Genomic DNA, 21,077 nt, shown 5'->3' with positions numbered 1-21,077 from the left:
TAGTATCAGTGCTAGGTCAGGTGCGAAAATGACCATATCGCCCTTCTCTATGAAGAACCTCCACCAGATAGTGGCACAATTTTCAATATATCTCTCTCATAACAAATACAAATCAAAGATTGTTTTCAAATTTTTTAAATACGGAATTTACCGCCCAGCTCCGCGAATTTTTTCGCCTAGAAAAAAAAAAAACAAAAATTTGACATTAAACTCAATAGAAATAGCTGTATTTTTACCAATTCGCTTCCTAGCCGACCTTACATAGGCCTTGTCCAATACTAGAAATTTTTGAGTAAACTTTCAAATAAAATTTTTCAAAATATCGAGTAAGCAGACATACTTATTATACTCTGATATCAGTTGTCAAATTTATTTACATATATTTCAAAATTTTGTTGAAAACATGCATTTTATACAATTTTCAACAATTCTGTGACAATCATTACTGGAGTTCGTGGACATATTTAACATTTTAAACATAACCATAAAACGCGATATAAGTTACCTGGAAAACAATTGTATACGTAATAATCATACTGAAGATGCCCCATAAAAATTGTAATAAAGATCGCAATTAGCCATGTAAGTAATCTCCTATATTTTATGGTTTTGGTCTGATTTTTTCAAAGGGCTGTAAATATTTGTGGATTATTTTAAATGTTTTTCTAAGGTCTGCACAAAACAGTCAGATTTTTTTTTAAATGTATTTCCAATATGTTTTCCCTGGTCTGCACAAAAGTCGGGAATTTTTTTAATATTTTTTCCAGGGACCGGGAAAAATTTCGGAATCAAGAAATAATTATGGAATTTTTCTAAGAATTCAAAAATTGTATTTTTATACCCTCCACCATAGTATGGAGGGTATATTAAGCTTGGCATTTCGTTTGCAAAACACCATAGTATGGAGGGTATATTAAGTTTGGCATTTCATTTGTAAAACCTAGAAATATACATTTTAGACCCACAAAGTAAGTATATTCTTGATCACCATAAAATTCTATGTCGATTTAGCGATGTCCGTCCGTCTGTCTGTCTGTCTGTGGAAATCACTCTAGCTTTCAAACGAATTGAAGTAGGTTGATAAAATTTTACTCAAATCTGCAGGACTATTGGAATTGAAAATGGGCTATGTACGTCCACGTTTTGGTATTGCCCCCATATAACGGTACATCCCGATATTCGGTAATTTGATGGTTTTTGAGACATTATTAACCGGAATTGTCTCAAACATAGTATTTGACATTCGTACTGGATGCTACAACCTATGACATAAGATTGTCTGTGCAGGTCCACGTCTTCATATAGCCCCCATATATGGAGAACCTCCCGATATTGATTTTGATGATTTTAGCGACATTATTCACCGGAATTGTTTCATATTTGGTTTTTGAAGTTCGTAATGGATATTACAGCCTAAGACAAAAAATTGTCTGTGCAGGTCCACGTCTTCGTATAGTCCCCATATAACGGTACCTCCCGATATTCGGTATTTTGATGTTCTTAGCTGCATTATTTACTATTTTTTTTGTTAAGTTTCGCATTTGAATATTGTTATAGCTTATGTCAAAAGTTACCTATGCAGGTCCATGTGGTCGTATAGACCCTAAAATAACAGCTACAATCGGTATTTTTAAGATTTTAACAGAATTTTTAACGGATTTTATTGTTTTTGAGAATTGCCAAATTCGTTCCAAATGGTGGAGGGTATTCAACGTTCGGCCCGGCCGAACTTACATCTTTTCCTCTTGTTTTTAATTGATAAGATCTAGACGTCGTGGACATATGTTTCAAGATCTGGGCTGAATCAATGGATTTTAAAAATATTGTTTTTAGGGTGTGAACTAAAAATGTGGATTTTTTAAAAAATATTATCTACGTTCTGGATACAAAGCGTGAATGTTCAAAAATAATTTACTAAGGCTTAAATTGAAATTTGATATTTTTAACAAATATTTGTCCAACATCGGAACAAACCGTGAATTTTTCAAAAAATTTTCCAAGTTCTGAACAAAAATCTTGGATTTTTTTTCCAAGCTCTTTAGAAAAAAAAACGTGGATTATTTTAAAAAAAATATACAGGTTGAGATAAAGAATTGCAACAAAGTCAAATGTTTGCGTGCTCAAGGCTTTAACACACCCTCCAGAATATTTTCGCAATAATATTCGGCATTTATTCTGATGCCACGGTCGATTAATACGAGCGTAAAGCGACCATCGGCGACCATTATGACGGCCCACACCACACCACCGCCATGGCCGACGCTTGAGTTTTGGTGGCCAACCCAAGGTGCACCTCTTTGGCAAGTAAACACGATCATTTTATTTGTTTACAAACTGCTGGACAAATTCGGCAGTTCACCACTTTCGGCCAAGCGAAGCAACTCTTTAGCTCTTTAGAGTCTATTTTCTTTCTGATGCGGTGTAAGTTCTTGTACTTTTTGGAATTTCAATGGCTTTACCCCGAGCTCATTTTTCAATATTTGCCGAATGGAATATTGCGATATGTACAGATCACAAGCCAAGCTGTGACGCGGGTTTCGATAAAGCCGCTTCTTTAATTTTCGAACTGTTTTTGCTGATGTTGCTGTTTTCTTCCGTCCACTTCCTTAACGTCACTGGGCTACGCTACCAGTATCACGGTAACGAGTGTGGTACGAGTCACAAAAGATTTTTTCACATTTAAATGCTGGAGTGCTCTAGTGATAGCCACTTGTGGTTTTCCAGCCAAATATAAAGAAATTACACTATCATGCTTGAATTCCATCACGAATAACTTTTTTCCGCAAAATTCCCACCAAAATGCTTTTGTACGCTTGTAAACAATATAGTGAGCTGTCACTGGAATGTGAGCTGTCACTGGAAGCTGTCGGAAGAGTGGCTTAGAAATGACAGCAGTCTGAAGTTGGTTGCAGTTTTTTCGTCTCACCCTATATGCGATATTGATTTTAACGAGTAACTATTAGATATGTATATTTCCAATGTATGGCGAAAAATTTGTGCTAGGTGAGAACAAATCAGCACATCCTGCAGATTTCATAAATTACAAAAGTTATATTTATTTTTAAAATTTTAGCGAGAAACGAGTAAAGGTGGCGATTCGTAATGTATGGTCACAAAATTGTGTTAAGTGGGCACAATTCCATTTTTGTTATTTTTATAGAAACAACAAGCCACCAATATCTCTTGTTTTTCGTCTGGGATATTCTCCTTAGGACTTATTTTAAAAAATAACTCATTTGACAAAAAAAAAATTTTTTAACCAAGTGACGAGATCATAATCTTAGTAGAGGAGTAACCAAAGAATTAAATTTTACAACCACACTTGCATACTCTTTTTTTTCTTCATTTTGTTGTTGTTTTAAATTTTATATTAATTAATTATAATCTCGAAATCTTTGAACATATTTTTTATGTCGTATATAAAAATGAAATATTATAACTTAATGCTTTTTCATATTCGCGCCGATTGCCATAATTAATTTCGCAATTAAAATATTTTCATTTGTATCATACCCTTTGGCTGTTTTTGAGAATATCAACATTTATTCATTTATTATTTTTTTACCGCAATTGGCATAATTATTCTCTTCTTCCTTTTTCATTTCGAATGGCTATTATTTCCTTTGAAGCAATGTCGTAATATTTTTCTTATACAAATTTTGCCGTAATTATGCCCTACAAATTGTTGCCAAAGACACCACAGCATTTCAAAAGAAAGCAAATATAAAATTATTTGGCAGTATTAGGACTGCAGGATATTTTCGTTTTCTGGGGGAAAGTGTTGCAATAAATGTTACCAATCAGCAAACAAATGTGCGCACATACATACCCATTCATGTTTGTGTGTTGCCTTTCAGTTGGGTTGCCTGTCGGCATAGTTTACTCTTACAACTGTATGGCATGGCAATTATAACAACTCTGCTAATTGTTTGTTTTCCAAACTCGAACAGGAGTTGTCTGTACATATATGTTGGATGAAGTTGTTGCAACAGCATCACCAATGCCATCATTATTGCTTGTGCTGCTGCTGTTGTTGGCTGCCATCAGTGGCGGCAGAAGACGAAGAAGAACAAAAGCATACCGACCAACATGCCACAAAATTCTGTATACGCTACAAACTAATTACGTGTACACAGTCTATGGTGGCACAACATCCGCAACATACGTACAAACACACATACATCATACACATAACGTTATTTCATCATCGTCATCATTATTGCCACCACCACTAACATCATTATTTGCGATGAAAAGACGTCAAAACGTAGTGAGGACTATTATGCAGATGGAGAAATAGAGTACTGGAATTTTTAGAAAATAAATTGAATAGCTTGGTTTCCATTAAAAAGTTTTGGAGAGGCTACCGTTTGTTTAAAAATGGAAAGAGACTGCCTTCAGCCGGCTAAAGGAGGAACGACACTCACTTAAGTTTTCGTCTACGAGAGGAGAATCCATTTAGCTCGTTTATGTAAAGAGAGAGATACACCTTTCAAGGCTCCAATGAAAAGAGAGAAACTGCAGCTCACCTATGAAAAGAGAGAAAGAGTTTCTATAGGTCGCAAAAGAAACGAGAGTGTGCATTCAGTCTAGGAATATCTGTAGGAAAGACTTTCTTCGGTTCGTGTATGAAAATAAAGATACTTCCTTCAGCTCGTCTATCAGAGAGAGAGAGAGAGAGAGAGAGAGAAAGAGAGAGGTCCTTAACTGGTTTATGAAAAGAGAAAGATTTTCAGAACTTCTAGAAAAATAAATAGATTTCATTTAGCATAGGAAAAAAAGACTACCTACAGCATTTCTCTCACAAGTTCGTCAATGAAGAGATAGAGAGAGAGCGAGAATGAGAATAAGAGCCATTTCAGCGCGTCTATGCAAAGAGACTCCCTTCAGGTCTCTTCTGTGTCTCATCACTTAAAAAAAACGCCATTCTTACCTCGAAAATAGGCTCCCGTGAACCTCATCTATGGAAATAGGCTCCCTTGAAGCTCGCCTATTGACAATAGGATCCCTTGAACCTCATCTATGGAAATATGCTCCCTTGAAGCTCGCCTATTGACAATAGGCTCCCTTGTAGCTCGTCTATTGACAATAGGCTCACTTGAAGCTGGTCTATTGACAATAGGCTCCCTTGAAGCTCGCCTGTTGACAATAGGCTCCCTTGAAGCTCGCCTAAACGAAACTCCATTCTTACCTCGAAAATATGCTCCCTTGAACCTCATCTATGGAAATAGGCTCCCTTGAACCTCATCTATGGAAATAGGCTCCCTTGAAGCTCGCCTATTGACAATAGGCTCCCTCGAAGCTCGCCTATTGAACATAGGCTCCCTTGAAGCTCGCCTATTGAACATAGGCTCCCTTAAAGCTCGCCTGTGGAAATAGGCCTATTGGAATGGGCTGCCTGGAAGCTCGCCTATTGAAATAGGCTCTCTTGAAGCTCGCATATTGAAAAATATTTCCTTGGAGTTTCTCTATTGAAAAAAGAATCCTTTGAAGCTCGTTTTCGAAGAGAAAATCCAATCATATCTTCTGGTAGGATAGGTTCCCACCAGCTTGTATGCGGAGAGAGTCGAGTAACTTCAGCTCTCGGCTCGTTTTAAATCGCCTGTGAGAAGAAACACCCTTTAACTTGTCCGTGAGAAGAGATTTTCTTCAATTCATCTATGAGAAGAGACACCTTTCATACCTTTTCTCTGAAAGGAGGCAACTTTCTTTTTGCTCACGTCGATGGCATTTTTGAAAATTTGTCTTAAGCTTCGCTCTGTGAAAGAGTATATCTTCTATGAAAACATACATCCTTCAGCACATGTCTATTAGAAATTCTTTTTCGTCTCTCTGCTAGGAAGAGCTTCCTCTCAGCTTGTTCATGAAAGCCCCTCCTCAGTTCATCTCCCTTGAAACCCCTCTTTAGTTCGTCTAGGAAAAGACTCGTTAGTTCTTCCCTTAAAAAGGGATTCCTTAAGTTAATCTAAGCTCTCAGCTCTTCTCTGAGAATATACATCCCTCAGCTCTTATCAGTGAAAGGAGAGTCCACTTAGCTCGTCTGCCTTTAGTTCGTTCAAAAACAGGACTCTCCCCAGCTCTTCTTTTGGGAACTTCAGCTTTAATATATGAGAAGAGAGTCAGTCCATTTAGCTCTTCTTTAAAAGGGGGATGTCTTAAACTCTTTGAGAATGAAGGCTCTCTTTAGCTCTTCTATGAGAGGACAACTCCAACTATAAAATTAGAAGAGAGACCATTTAGCTCTTCCTTAAAAGAAGTGTGTCTTTAACTCTTTGAGAATAAAGGCTCCCTTTAGCTTTTCTATAAAAGTGTAACTCCCTTTATCTCGACTCTCTCTACTCATTTATTTTCCCCATAGTTTTTTCTCCGTGTACTTAACTGATAAACGAACTATCATTAAGCTTGGGATGCATTCAAAAGAAATGAAATTTCAAATAGATGCTGCTGATGATGAAGATAATGATACAGAGAATAAATATTTACCTTGTAAAGTATTGACGTTTACATTCTCGTAACTTACATTTCCGATTGCCTTGCATTTATTGAATGTCTTCACGATACTACTGCCAAAAAAATCTCCCTTCTTTATGACTTGAAAGAGAAGACAGCGGCACAGCATGTTGCTGCCGCCACATGGGCTTCTGTTAACATTTTCATTATCATCATTCTCATTCTCATCCTCCGATTATCTTCATCCTTGTATTGACAAGTGGCAAGACACCGACCATAGCCTGGGTAGGAGGGGAAGGGAGAATGCATGCGCTGCGAGAATGCTGTTGCTGATGATGATGTTAATGCCACGCTAATGACTGCCATGAGTTCGACTGGTGGTTTTCTTTATTTCTTTTCATTAATTCTGAATCTCGGCGCATAGTGTGGGTTGTTGTTGTTGGTGTTGTTATTTTTTAATTTGTTTTCAAAAAATAATTACTGTGTATCTTCCTTTATGGGGAGGTTAAAGTTGTTACATGATTACAAGCATATTTTTTTTTTATTTTGGTAATATCGCTACTTCTTAAGATAATAATTATCATTTACATGTATGTTTTCCAGCCATAAATAAGACCTATTGCAATCCTTGGCTAATGAATTTCGAATTGGTGTTTTTCTGAGAATTTTTAATGATTGCTTATTTGCCTCAGATGTATTGATATAAGTAACTGAGAACGATTTTTAAACGAAGGGAAAGGAAGAAGCGACATCTGAAATGGGGCTTCCGTTTTTTTGCGAAAAGGAACTAATATTCTTAAAAAGAAGCAAAAAGACTGATTTTTCATAAAGTGAAGGCTATACCTTTTCCTAGAGACGAACTAAAACCTAATTCTTTTTATACCCTCCACCATAGTATAGGAGGGTATATTAAGTTTGTCATTCCGTTTTTAACACCTCGTAATATACATTTTAGACCCCACAGAGTATGCATATTCTTGATCAGCATAAAATTATATGTCGATTTAGCAATGTCCGTCCGTCTGTCCGTCTGTGAAAATCACTCTAGCTTCCGAACGAAATGAAGTAAATTGCTAAAAATTTACTCAAATGTGTATTATGTCTGCAGGACTTTTGGTATTGAAAATGGAACATGTAGGTCCACGTCTTCGTATAGCCCCCATAAAAGGGTACCTCCCTCCCGATATTCAGTATTTTGATGATTTTAGTGACATTATTTACCCGAATTGTTTCGAAATTGGTATTTAAAGTTCGCAATGGATACTACAGAATAAGACTGAAAATGGGCCATGTAAGTCCACGTCTTTGTATAGCCCCCATATAATGGTACCTCCCGATATTCGGTATTTTGATGATTTTAGCGAGAATATTCACCGAAATTGTTTTAAATTTAGTATTTGAATTTCGAAATGAATACTTCAGCCTATAGCCCCCATATAATGTTACCTCCCGATATTCGGTATTTTGATGTTTTTAGCGACATTATTTACCGGAACTATTTCAAATCTGGTACTTGAAGTTCGTAATAAATACTACATCCTATGACTGAAAATTGTCTGTGCAGCTCCACGTCTTCGTATTGCCCCCATATAACGGCACTCCTGATATTATGTATTTTGATGATTTTAGCGACATTATTTACCAGAATTGTTTCAAATTTTGTATTTGAAGTTCGTAATGGTTACTACAGCCTATGCCAAAAGATTGTCTGTGCAGGTCCACTTTCTATAACCCCCATGGTACCTTCCTATATTCGGTATCTTGATGATTTTAGCTACATTATAAACAGATTTTTTTTTCAAGTTTCGCATTTGAATATTGTAACAGCTTATGTCAAAAATTGCCTATGCAGGTCCACGTCGTAATATAGATCCTAATATACGGCTACATTCGGTATTTTTAAGATTTTAACATAATTTTTAACGGATTTTATATTGTGAAAACTGCCAAATTTGTACCAAATGGTGGAGGGTATTCAAAGATCGGCCCGGCCGAACTTACCGCTTTTTTACTTGTTCTTACATAAATTGGATAGAGTCTTCTTATGGAGAAGTTTAAGGGAATCCTTCCTTAGTAAGGCTTACTTATTTATAAATGATGTATATACAGGGTGAGATAAAAACACTGCTTTGACATTGTTCAAAAGACATAATTTTTATTTATTTTTTTAAATTTCATTGAATGACAGCGAAAAATGTCGGAAATAGCATCAAATTTTAGAATAAGTTTAAATTTGTTTGAATTGGTCACCTTTGGCACGAATTATGTCCTTCAAACGGCCAATGATCGTCACACGCTGCTCGAATGTTGCTCTGCGCTATTTTGGCCCATTCCCGGCGAAACGCTTGCTTGAGGTGATCAAGGCTTTGGTATTTTTTAGTGCCAACCTTGCTTTCCGAAATTCTCCAGACACAATAGTCCAACGGTTTATTATTCGGAGATTTTGGTTTCCATTGTGAGCTGGAAATGAAGCGAGGAACCTCATTTTGTAACCATTGGGTGGCGCATGCTGAGTGCGATGCTGCTGAGTCCTGTTGGAATGTCCAAGATCTGCCGCCAAAATGTTTGCGTGCCTAAGGCTTTAATACACCCTCCAGGATATTTTTGCGACAATATTCGGCATTTATTTTGATGTTACGGTCGATTAATACGAGCGGAGAGCGACCATCGGATCATTTAGTTTGTTTACAAACTGCTGGACAACGAATGTTTTCTCATCGGAGAAAACCAAATTCAGCAGTTCACCACTTTCGGTCAAGCGTTACAACTCTTCAGCTCTTTTGAGTATATTTTCTTTCCGTTGCGTTGTAAGTTCTTGCACTTTTTGGAATTTCTATGGCCCAAGCTCATTTTTCAATATTTGCCGAATGGAAAATTGCTATATATTCAGCTCACAAGCCATTTTTCGGCCACTGCGACGCGGGTTTCGATCAAGTCTGCTGTTTTCTTCTGTCCACTTTATTGATGTCGGGTTACGCTACCAAAATCACGGTAACGAGCGATGCTAAGAGACACAAAAGATTTATTCAAATTTTAAATGCTGGAGTGCTCTAACGATAGCCACTTGTGGTTTTCCAGACAAATATGAAGAAATCACACTATCACGCTTGAATTCCATCACGAATAACTTTTTTCTGGAAAATTCTCACCATAATGCTTTTGCATGCTTGTAAACAATAAAAAAACTGTCACTAGAATAGTTTTAACAGATGTCGGACTAGTAGCTTAGAAATGACCTCAGTCTGTGTTTGGTTGCGGGTTTTTCATCTCACCCTGTAGATATAATAGATGAGCCGTAGTAAGTCATTTCATGAACAATCTGATATATGTAGATGAACTAATGGAAGTATTTCGTCGACGAATAGAATTGGTAACTTTCTAGGCCATGGTTTGGAAGAGGACTATCTTAAGGGTGTATTTAATTTTTGTTATTTCACAGACCATCCGAAAGGAGATTCCCCTGGACGAATTGAATGGAATATATTTTAATTGGAGATCTGATAGAGGCTATTTAATTTAAACTCTGAAGACAGTTCTTTATTATATAAGAAGAAGTGAGTCGGTTTCATAGTGGAGCTGAAGATTATACAAATTCAGGTTTTTCTCACTGACGATCTAAAAGGCTGAAGGGGATTTTTTCGTAGACAAGCTGGAATCATGTTTTTCATAGAGGGATACTGTTCTTACAGACGCACTGAAAGATGTGTTTCATAGAAGAGCTGAGATATAGAGATACAGGAATCTTCCTGTAGAAGTCGTAAAAAGCGTTTTATTGTTATCCCTAGGATCTATTGCAAAAGGTTAAATTGCAGATTTTGAGTAATAGTAGAGCTTTTAGCTTTAACATAATAAAGACCTGCAGGTGAAATATTCCCTTTACAGAATGAAGAGAAGACTTTCTGAAAATTTCTGCAGCTCTTCCATAGTAAAGAGAACGTTAATTTAATCTACGAAAAGTCATTAGGATCGTCAATGAAGAAAGAAACTCCCTTTAGGTCCCTTCTGTGTCTTTAAACCAGTATGGAAAGCTCTCTTCTGTTTGTTTAAAACCAGTGTGGAAAGGTCAAAAGTTGGGCGTGGCCGACTATATGATACCCTACACCGCTATGAGTATATTGTAGATCTCCCGCAACAAAAAACTACGAACTTTATTTGAGGGTGTATCATGGCTCTAGAGCAGTCACAATTTGGGAACTATAACCAACTCTGAATCCATTTTCAATATATTTGACGGAGGCTTTTGTACCTCTAGTTTCAAAAAACATTAAACAATAATTATTGAAGCAATAGATATACCGGACCGAGTTTCACCAAATGAAAAATTCGGTTGAATATAACAAAAATCTATCCAATTTGGGCTGATATTATATATATATATGGTGGACAATACTGTAAAGTCGGATGAAGATGTAAATCGAAGGTATATAGAAATCTGAACCGAATTTGATAAAATTTGGCAGAATATTATTTTCTGATGTTCGGTATCAAATATCATTGTTGTTGGCTGAATTTCATCGAAAGTGCGAAAAATCATTTCTTTTCGGCTAATATTAGGCATTTGGGGCACAAATAGCGGATAAATATATATATGGGAGCTATATCCAAATCTGAACCGATCTTGATAGAATTGGGCAGAGGTATTTCCGGGCTGTATCTGTTATCTCGTACCAAATATCATTCTTGTGGAGTGCATATTACGAATGTGAGTGATATAAACATGATATAAACATGAAATCGGGGCTATAGCTATATATGAACCGATTTCTAACAAATTTGAGGCACTTGTTTCTAGGATGAATTCAGTCGGGTATGCCAAATTGGACTGTTGATGCATAATTAACCCAAAATCGACCGAAGAGATATATGGGAGCTATAGCTAAATTTGAACCAATTCTCACCATTTTTAACAGGGTTTGGGAAGTTTAATTTCAATCGGATAATAAATGCGACTTGCATTTTGTTCACAAAAATACATGGACAAACGGGTGGACCCACTGACATGCATATATCGACTTAGAAGGTGATTCTATGCCGATCCTCCAAAGTAACTGTGAGTTTATCACGCTGCTTTCTCTATGTTACAAACAACCGCACAAGGATATAATACCCTGACCACCTTGTGGTGTAGGGTATAAAAAGGTCTTTATTTTGAATAAAATATATGGCTTTCCGTATTAATATTATCTTTACCTAACTTTCGTATTGGGTTCATATAATGACTATGCCTCATCGAATATTGGCTTTCCCATCCGCTGAGGTCCAACTGTTTTCCATGGATTTCACACTTCATTCTCACGCGACACCCAAACAATGAGTGGGTCGTGCTTAATGTCACCAAAATGTCTTTCAATCTGTTTCGTTATGGCCGCAGTGCTATATCTCAGCTTCCGCCTTTATGCACACGTCTCTCCTCATGTTGCATTTGTATGCACACCAAGTTTTTGCTACTTCACAGGCAAGTTGCAAAGATATGTCGATGCAACATCTGTACATATGTAAAGTACAATCAATGTTTTGTTGTTGTTATTATTGCTATTGTACGCATGTACTACACGAGCCATTACGCATGCATTATTTCATTGAGGGCGACAAAAAAAGAGAATTACAGAAATAAAAAAATGCACGCATATAAGTTGTATTTCCATGAAGACCCAGACACCCTGCAGCAGCCAAGGACCGTGAAATCCCGCAAAATGTGGAGGGGGGAAGTGTAAAAAACCATAATTAGTTAATATTAAAAATTGCTTCTCACTTCGGTTGCTGTTGCTCTCGTGTCCATGACGATGATGATGATTGTTGTCATTTATTGTCTGTCTGTCGCCCATGCAGCATTTCCTGAACCATCTCATCATTTCACATGTCTTTCTCAGCGTTCTCCTTTGTTGGGCGATGTGATGCCACTCAGACAGATAAATAGAACTTTTAAAGATTTTTATTGTCGGTTTCTTTGGGGAATATTTTTTTTTTTTCATTATTGTTGTTTCTGCTTCTTCTGTCTGTTGTACGGCTTATGGCTGTGGCCTGCCACGCCATATATTTCCTGAGAAAATTTTCTTTCTTTTTTTATTTATTTACTTTTCCTGTTTCCTGGTTAACAAATTCAATTAAAATTCTTTAAAATCATTTCTTAAACTTGTTTTGGTTGGATTTTCATGCAATATTAGAAATTCTTTGGAGGGTTTTTTTGGTTTTCTTCATTTTGATTATTGTTATTTTCCTTATCGTTACCTTTGAGATGCTTCCTTGGAAAAATCATTATGTAAAGATAGATTGTGGTGCATAAGTATGTATGTACATACATACATACGTAAGTATGCATCTAAGTCTTTAAATGAATATTATTAGTTCAGAGGAATTTCTTGGCAAATTCTTTGCCATAACAATTTTCCTTAGAATTGTAATGTAAATCCGACTTCTAGTTTGTTAGTTAAAATATAAAGTTTACCAAGATATGTAATAGGGTGGGGAAGATCAAGGAGAAATGTGGGAGAATTAAAATTCTCATCTATTTTATTTTATCCCCGACTTAAAACCTATTATAAAAGCCAGGATGTTCTTGAGAATTAAAGCCCAATATTTTTCCACGGAAGATCTTGACGAAAGTGGACTATTTTGAATTTTTAGTATATCCACAAATTGGAAGTCGTTGTAAAACCTGCTTAAAAAAAATCCAAGAAGATGTTGAAAAAATATATTCAAAAAACTACACGATTTTTGGACGTTGAGACATTTTTATACCCTACACCACACTGTGGTCAGGGTATTATGTCTTTGTTTGTAATGTAGAAAAGGAAGCGAGTTAAACCCTTCCTTTTGACGATCTGCATAGAATCATATTCTGAGTCAATTTATACATGGCCTTTCGTCTGTCCATGTATTTTTCGAAACAAAGTACAGGCCGCATTTATTACCCGATCGAATTTTGAACAAGTGATTTGTTTGGCCCATCGACAAACCCTATTGAAATTGGAGAAAATCTGTCAAATTTATATAAAGCTCCCATATATATCTTCTTCCGATTCCATTCTTTTGTTGAGCACCAAATGTGTTATGTTAGTCCAAATAGTATGTATGTAAATGTAAAATTTGAGTTCGGTTTTGCCAACAGATGTATACCCTCAGCCAATGTTCGATTATTAAAATATGTTATGATTATTCAAATTGTTGACCTTCTATGGAGTAGGTTCTTAAGTAATGGGTCAATACTGTCCATTTCGTATAGGACCTTAATAAATATGATATAAATACTGCGACTTGCCAAATATGGACAATATTAGTTACCCTTTCACTTTATATGAGATAATTGTTAGAAAATATTAAAATGTGAACATAGTATATATAGATATATAGTATAGTATGTATAGATATATTCGACCGAAATATTCCATTTTCAAATTTCATCTAATACAGATAGAAATATTGGTGTGGACAAAAATACAAGAAAATCGAACATTTATATGCAATTTTATGCGAAATCATAAATTCCATATACATCTCTTGTTTTTGGTTGGGACTTGTTTCGAAAGACATGACCAATATAAAATATTGAACATTGTTAAATTTTGGGTGAGGTAACATATGGTGTTCGCAGATATATATCATATTCATAACAGATCTTGTGTTAGCAAAAATGTTTGTATGTGTGAAATTTGAAGAGAGAGAGAGAGAGAGGCTTTCTTTGAGCGTTTTGTTTTTAAAAAATCTTAAACCTTGGGGGTGATACCAGAAGAAATGTTCCGACCTCTACCATCTTTATAACCGATCTTGTTTTGATGGAAATATTAAATTTGATGGAATTTATTAAAGGCCTTGTGTTGATGGAAATATTGAGATGTACCAAATCAGAATGGAATTGGATGTTAATTTCGCGTTCTATGAGTTTCGTGGATACTCAAAATGTTGACCCTTTGTGGGAGAATTACAAGAAGGAGTAGATCGATATAGTGGATCACCACACTAGACCTTGACCAGCTCAACAAATCGGACTCTTGCATCTGATTTTATAAGAATTATAACTATTCAAAATTGTCACCCTTTGCAGGGGGTGGTATTTGATGGAGTGGATCGATATTGTCCATTTTCGCACCTGACCTAGCACTGATGCAAATATTAGGATTTGCAAAGTTGGAGCAAAATCGGATTATCCTTTCTCTCTCTGTGAACTAAATTTTTTTATACACTCCACCATAGTATGGAGGGTATATTAAGTTTTACATTTAGACCCCACAAAGTGTATATATTCTTGATCAGCATAAAATTCTATGTCGATTTAGCAATGCCCGTTCGTCTATCCGTATGTGGAAATTACTTTAGCTTCCGAACGAAATGAAGTAGGTTTATAAAACTTTACTCCGCAGGACTTTTGGTATTGAAAATGAGCCATGTAGGTCCATATTTTGGTATAGCCCCCATATAATTAAGCGACATTATTCACCGGAAATGTTTCAAATTTGGTATTTGAAGTTCAGCCTATGACAGAAAATAGTCCGTGCAGGTCCATGTCTTCGTGTAGCCCTCATATAAAGGTATATATTCGGTATATTGATGATTTTAGCTACATTATTCACCGGAATTGTTTCAAATTCGGTATTTGAAGTTCGTAATAGATATTAGATCCTATGGCAGAAAATTGTTTGTGCAGGTACACGTTTTGGTATAGCCCTCATATAATGGTACCTCTATATTCAGTATTTTTGACAATTTTAGACACGTTATTCACCGATTTTTTTAAAGTTTCGCATTTGAATATTGTAATGGCTTATGATAAAAGTTGCCTATGCAGGTGCGGTATTGTTAGGATTTTAACAGAATTTTTAACGGGTTTTATTTTTGTGAAAATTACCAAATTCGTTCCAAATGGTGTAGGGTATTCAAAGTTCGACCCGGCCGGACTTACAACTTTTTTACTTGTTTTTTTTTTTTTAAATTTCGACCTTTTGTGGGATAGGTACCAGAAGCAATGATCCTATCTTCACCATCTTTATAACATATTTTTGTTTAATTTGGCGAAGTTCATATATATTCAAAATGATGACCCTTTGTGGGGAGGTACCAAAAGGAGTGGGTCCATCTTCACACCAGACCTTTTGTTAATAAAATTTTTTTATGTGTGTAATTTGAAGATAATTGAACTATTTTATCACATTTTATAAGTGTTTCTTTCTTTTTGTGCAGTAAAATTTTTTTCTTAGATTTCGAGTGGACCGATATTGCCCATCTCCGAACTCGATATAAGTTTTATAATAATATTACGATGTACCAAGTTTGGATCAACTCGGATATTCCCTTCTAGAGTTATCGTGCGCAACAGCCAGACCAGATATCGCTAGAGCGACTCCAAATGTCCAGAAACGGATTTGGTCCAAAGAGACGTAGGATCTAAAACAGTTGCTTCGATGAGGCACGTTTTGGCCGTATCAAATGAAAATTTAAGAAGACCTTGAAAACAATATTTTCAAAAGCTTTGCGATTTATGGCCATTGGGACATATTTTTTAAAACAATTGCTGAACATTGATTTTTACACCAAACGAAAACTTCCATTATATCATTTTGTATCTCTTAGTACTTTTCGTACTTCTTCGGTGCTATTTTTAAAGGAAGTTCAAAATATCTCTCGTCAAAGTTAGATTCTATGCCGATTTTTTAAGTTTTTGGCTTTTAATAATCGATTAATAATACATTCTGTTACCTTTTGCTTTTTTATAGTACGAGATTTCGAAATTAATTAGTTCTAGCTTTCAACGATCGATCTATAACAATGGTGTAGCGTTTTGTAGCATCTAGTAGATTTCGTACCCATAAAGTAATCCAAACCCCATTATATCATCCAAAAACGAACTTCATGAAAAATATCATATGTCTAGCTTTACCAGTCGGTAAAGTACTTTCGTGCCCTTAATGTACGACTTAAAAAAAAGAACACCGTGTCTTGTTTTCTAAATAAATCGATCGATTTATAACAATGCTGTACCGTTATGTACCGTCAAGTATCATGAACCTCATGGAAAATATCAATTTCTAGCTGTAGCAGCCGACAATTTACACTGTCGTCCCAATTTATACTTTTTCGAAAATTTCGTGCCCTTAAAGTACGATTTTCCTAAATTTAAAACCGTATCGGGTCTTCTAAATAAATAGTGATCATTATGAAAATATTCAAAATCTTTAATCGATCTATTATTAAACCATTTTTTACCCTAAAAGTACAAATTTTTAAAACTTCTGCAGTTTCTCATTAAAACTGTCCCTAAGATTAAAAGTGTCGAAATTCCAACCGCATATAGATTACCTCTCTGAAAATTATTAAAGCTTAAGCTCCTGACCATATCGTAATAACAATGCCGTTTCATTTTGTCATTTAACATCATAATTTTGTCATTCACATCATGAGTCCCTTTCCTGTTAAATTTCGAGATTCTATCCTTAACCAAATCTGTTGCACCAAAATATTTAACAAATACCAAATTCAAACTACATCCTCCCTAAATTCGCTCCACCCCATTACACATTTTTCCTGACTGACTCACAACTTTTGACTATTGCACACAACGATGCCTCGAAATCTTCCCATTTTCCATTTGTGGCCATTTTGGGGCAACAAGAGAAGAAATACTAATTAATTACAATGATTTCACTTTGTAAGTAAAATATTTGCCGAAGAGCTCTTGAAAACTTACAAATAGTTTCCTTGCAGTGAATACAACTGGCGTATTTACATAGTAGTTGTAACAAGTTATCTAAGTAAATCTTTAAGTCTAATTACATAAGTATCTATGTGAAACCCTAATGCAATTGAATTACAAAGAACATTTTTGAAAATTGTTTCGTTGCAGTAATGAAATAATCCTTGTCTTGTGGAATATAAATACGCAGCCAAAAATAGCAATTCAATATTTGGATACATTTGTGTGTGATGTGAAAATTTATTAAAGGTAAGTTGATATAGAGATTTGACCAAAATTAATTAAATTTGATGTGAAATGAGTTACAAGAAATATGTTCGCAAGAGAAATTTTTCAAAAAAAAAGAAAAAAAAAACATCCAGAAATCTTTGATATTCATGATAATGCGAATATTAAAATTGGAATCCACTTACATCACAACAAAACATTGAGTGAAACAATTACGTTATAAAACCAGTAAAGAAAGTCTTAAAGTTGGGCGGGGCCGACTTTATGATTATAATTATAATTTAAAGTTAAAAGAACTAAATTTGGCGAAGTATTTGTATCTTTTAAATTCGGACTTGTATTGCCCATTTGGTGCAAAATTAATTTGAAATCAGATAAAGATATATATGGGAGCTATATCCAAATCGGAACCGCTCTCGATAAAATTTGGCAAAGATATTTCTGAGCTGTATTTGATATATTTCCCTGAATATCGTTGTTACGGAATGCATATTACGGCTCTGGGTAACAAATACAACAAATCGGATGAACAATACATATGGGAGCTATAGCTATATCTGAACCGATCTTCACCAAATTTCACATACTAGCTTCTAGACTTAATTCGGTCGCTTGTGCTATTGGAGCTACATCCAAATCTGAACCGATCTCGATAAAATTTTGCAAATGTATTTCTGAGCTGTATTTGATATTTTTTCCCAAATATTGGTGTTACAGAGTGCATATTACGTCTGCGGAGGACTAAAGTAACAAATCGGATGAACAATATATATGGGTGCTATAGCTATATCTGAACCGATTTCGATCAAATTTGGTATACTTATTTTCAGGTCCAATCTGATCGTACGCGCCAAATTCCATACTATTCCGGCTGCTATTACACGTTTGGTGCACAATAAAAGGCAAATCGGACGGAGCTATATCTACATTTTGACCGATTATCTCCAATTTCAATAGGGTTCGTCCTTGGGCCAAACAAATGATTTGTGCAAAATTTCATCTGGATAGGGCAATAAATGCGAACTGTACTTTGTTTACAAAAATACGTGGACAGACGGACGGACGAACAGACGAACAGACGGACGGACGGACATGCATAAATCGACTCAGAAAGTGATTCTATGCAGATCAAAAGGAACTATGGGTCTATCTCGTTCCCTTTTGCCTGTTACAAACAAATGCACAAAGACATAATACCCTGACCACCGTGTGGTGTAGGGTATAAATATACATTACATATATTTAAAAAAAAAATCTATTTAACCGCCTATTTTCAACCACTGGACCCAATTATTGGTAAAATCAGGGGATCACCTACAATATTATAAAAATTGAGGAATATATGGAACCAATGTTCACTCCCTTGTCATAGAAGTTATTTGTAAAATAACTTCTGGGGAGAATATACCAGACAAGAAACAAAAGAATTGATGAGGATTGGTGGCTCTTTCCGAAACCTAGGTATTCCCTGCCTTACCCCTGGTAAACATTACCATCGTTCTCCACTAATAAACAAACGTTGTTTTTATAAAAAACAACAATAAAGGAATTAAGCCTGATCATTTTGCAACAAAACAAAGAAATATAGGAAACTAAAATTTGAACCGATTTGAGAGCGGGTTGGTCAATTTCGAAGTTGGGCTATATCGGTCCACGATATCGTATAGTCCCCATATAACGGTATCTCCCTTATTCGGTATTTTGATGATATTAGCTACATTATTCACCCGCATTGATTCTAATTTCCTATTTGAGGTTCCTAATGGGTACTACAGCCTGTGACAGAAAATTTTCCATGCAGGTCCAGGTCTTCGTATAGCCCCGATATAACTTATGTTGATGATTTTTCGGTATTTTTAAAATGTTAGCTACATTAACAGGATTTTTCAAGTTTAGTGTTTGAATAGTATGGCTTATGACAAAAGTTGTAGGGTGCATATCTTCGTATAGGCCCCAGTATAACGGCTATATCCGGTATGTTTAGGATTTTAAACAATTTTTTAATAATAAATAAACTTTATTTCTTTATTTATTTATTTTTTTTTTTTTTTAAAACTTCCAAATTCGTTCAAATACTTGTCATTCCATTTGTAACTCATCGAAATAATTACCTTAATTACCTAAAGAGTACAGGGTGAGATAAAAAAAACTGCAACAAAGTCAAACGACATAATTTTTACATTATTTGTCAATTATATTGAATGAAAGAATAAAGTCGGAAATAGCATCAAATTTTAGAATAAGTTTAGATTTGTTCGAATTGGTCAACTTTGGCACGAATTATGGCCTTCAAAATACCTATGAAACCGTGACACGCTGCCCGCATGTTGGTCTGTGGTATTTTGGCCCATTCCCGGCGAAGCGTTTGCTTGAGGTGATCGACACTTTGGTATTTTTCGGTGCCAAACTTGCTTTTCCAAATACTTCAGAGACAACAATCCAACGGATTGGTATCCGGAGATTTTGGTGGCCATTGTGCTCTGGAAATGAAGCGAGGAACCTCAATTTTTATCCATTCATGGGTGACGCGTGCTGAGTCCGATGGTGCTGAGTCCTGTTGGTATCCAAGGTCCAAGGTCTGCGGCCAAAATGTTTGCGTGCCCTAGCCTTTAATACACGCTCCAGAATATTTTCTCTATAATATTCGGCATATATTCTGATGCCACGGTCGATTAATAGCAACGATCGGAGAGCGACCATCGGCTGTTATGGCGGCCCACACCATCATCATGGCCGGAGCTTGAGTTCTGGTGCCCAACCGAAGGTGCACATTTTCAGCTGACCTCTTTGGCAAGTAAACACGATCATTTTGTTTGTTTACAGACTGCTGGACAGCGAATGTTTTCTCATCGGAGAATACCAAATTCGTCTGTTCACCACTTTCGGCCAAGCGAAGCAACTCTTTAGCTCTTTTGAGTCTATTTTCTTTCTGTTGCGGTGTAAGTTCTTGACCTTTTCGGAATTTCAAAGGCTTTACCCTAATTTTTACCTCATTTTTCAATATTTGTCGAATGGAATATTGCGATATGTTCAGCTCATGATCAAATTTTCGGCCACTGCGACGGGAGTTTCGATCAAGTAGCTTCTTTATTTTTCGAACAATTTCTGCTGATTTTGCTGTTTTCTTCCGTTAACTTCCTTGACGTCGGGCTACGCTACCAGTATCATGGTAACGAGCGATGGTACAAGACAAAACAGATTTATTCACATTTAAAGGCTGGAGTGCTCTAAAGATAGCTACTTGTGGTTTTCCAGCCAAATATAAAGAATTCACACTATCACGCTTGAATTCCATCACGATTTTTTTTTTTTTTGGAAAATTCTCATCAAAATTCTTTCGTACGCTTGTAAACAATATAATGAGCTGTCACTGGAATAATTTTAGGACTTTCGGACAGTAGCTTAGAAATTACAGTAGTATGAAGTTGGTTGTAGTTTTTTCATCTCACCCTGTATATTGGCTAAAATATTTAACGGTTTTAAAAAGATTGATGTATAATTTCACATTTGAATCCTTTTGGAGTTTCCAAAGCTCCGCTATATGGGAGCTATGACTTGAAGGATGTATCCGACTTCGTACAAACTTGGTACATCGTCATATAATTATCATACTTTACAGATGGGCAATATCGGTACACTTCTTCTGGCATTTCTTCCCAAAAGAACAAAGAAAATAATTTAATTTGAGGCAAAATTCTAAGTAATCACAACTCTT

General features: G+C 35.7%; 1 protein-coding gene across 1 annotated transcript in view; it reads left to right on the top strand.

Annotated features, from left to right (window-relative positions):
* The first annotated feature begins 390 nt into the window (after positions 1 to 390).
* The window catches only part of LOC101892275 (protein Wnt-5), a 398,457-nt gene continuing 377,770 nt past the window's right edge, over positions 391 to 21,077 (top strand). Inside the window, exons 1-2 of the mRNA XM_020036814.2 lie at positions 391 to 582; positions 17,285 to 17,383. The gene's annotated coding sequence lies outside the window, so the exon portion shown is untranslated. The remainder of the gene's footprint in view (positions 583 to 17,284; positions 17,384 to 21,077) is intronic.

The sequence above is a fragment of the Musca domestica genome, unplaced genomic scaffold (genome assembly GCF_030504385.1).
Source record: "Musca domestica strain aabys unplaced genomic scaffold, Musca_domestica.polishedcontigs.V.1.1 16, whole genome shotgun sequence".
In the NCBI taxonomy this organism is placed as follows: domain Eukaryota; kingdom Metazoa; phylum Arthropoda; class Insecta; order Diptera; family Muscidae; genus Musca; species Musca domestica.
This window is presented reverse-complemented; position numbering and strand designations above follow the sequence as displayed.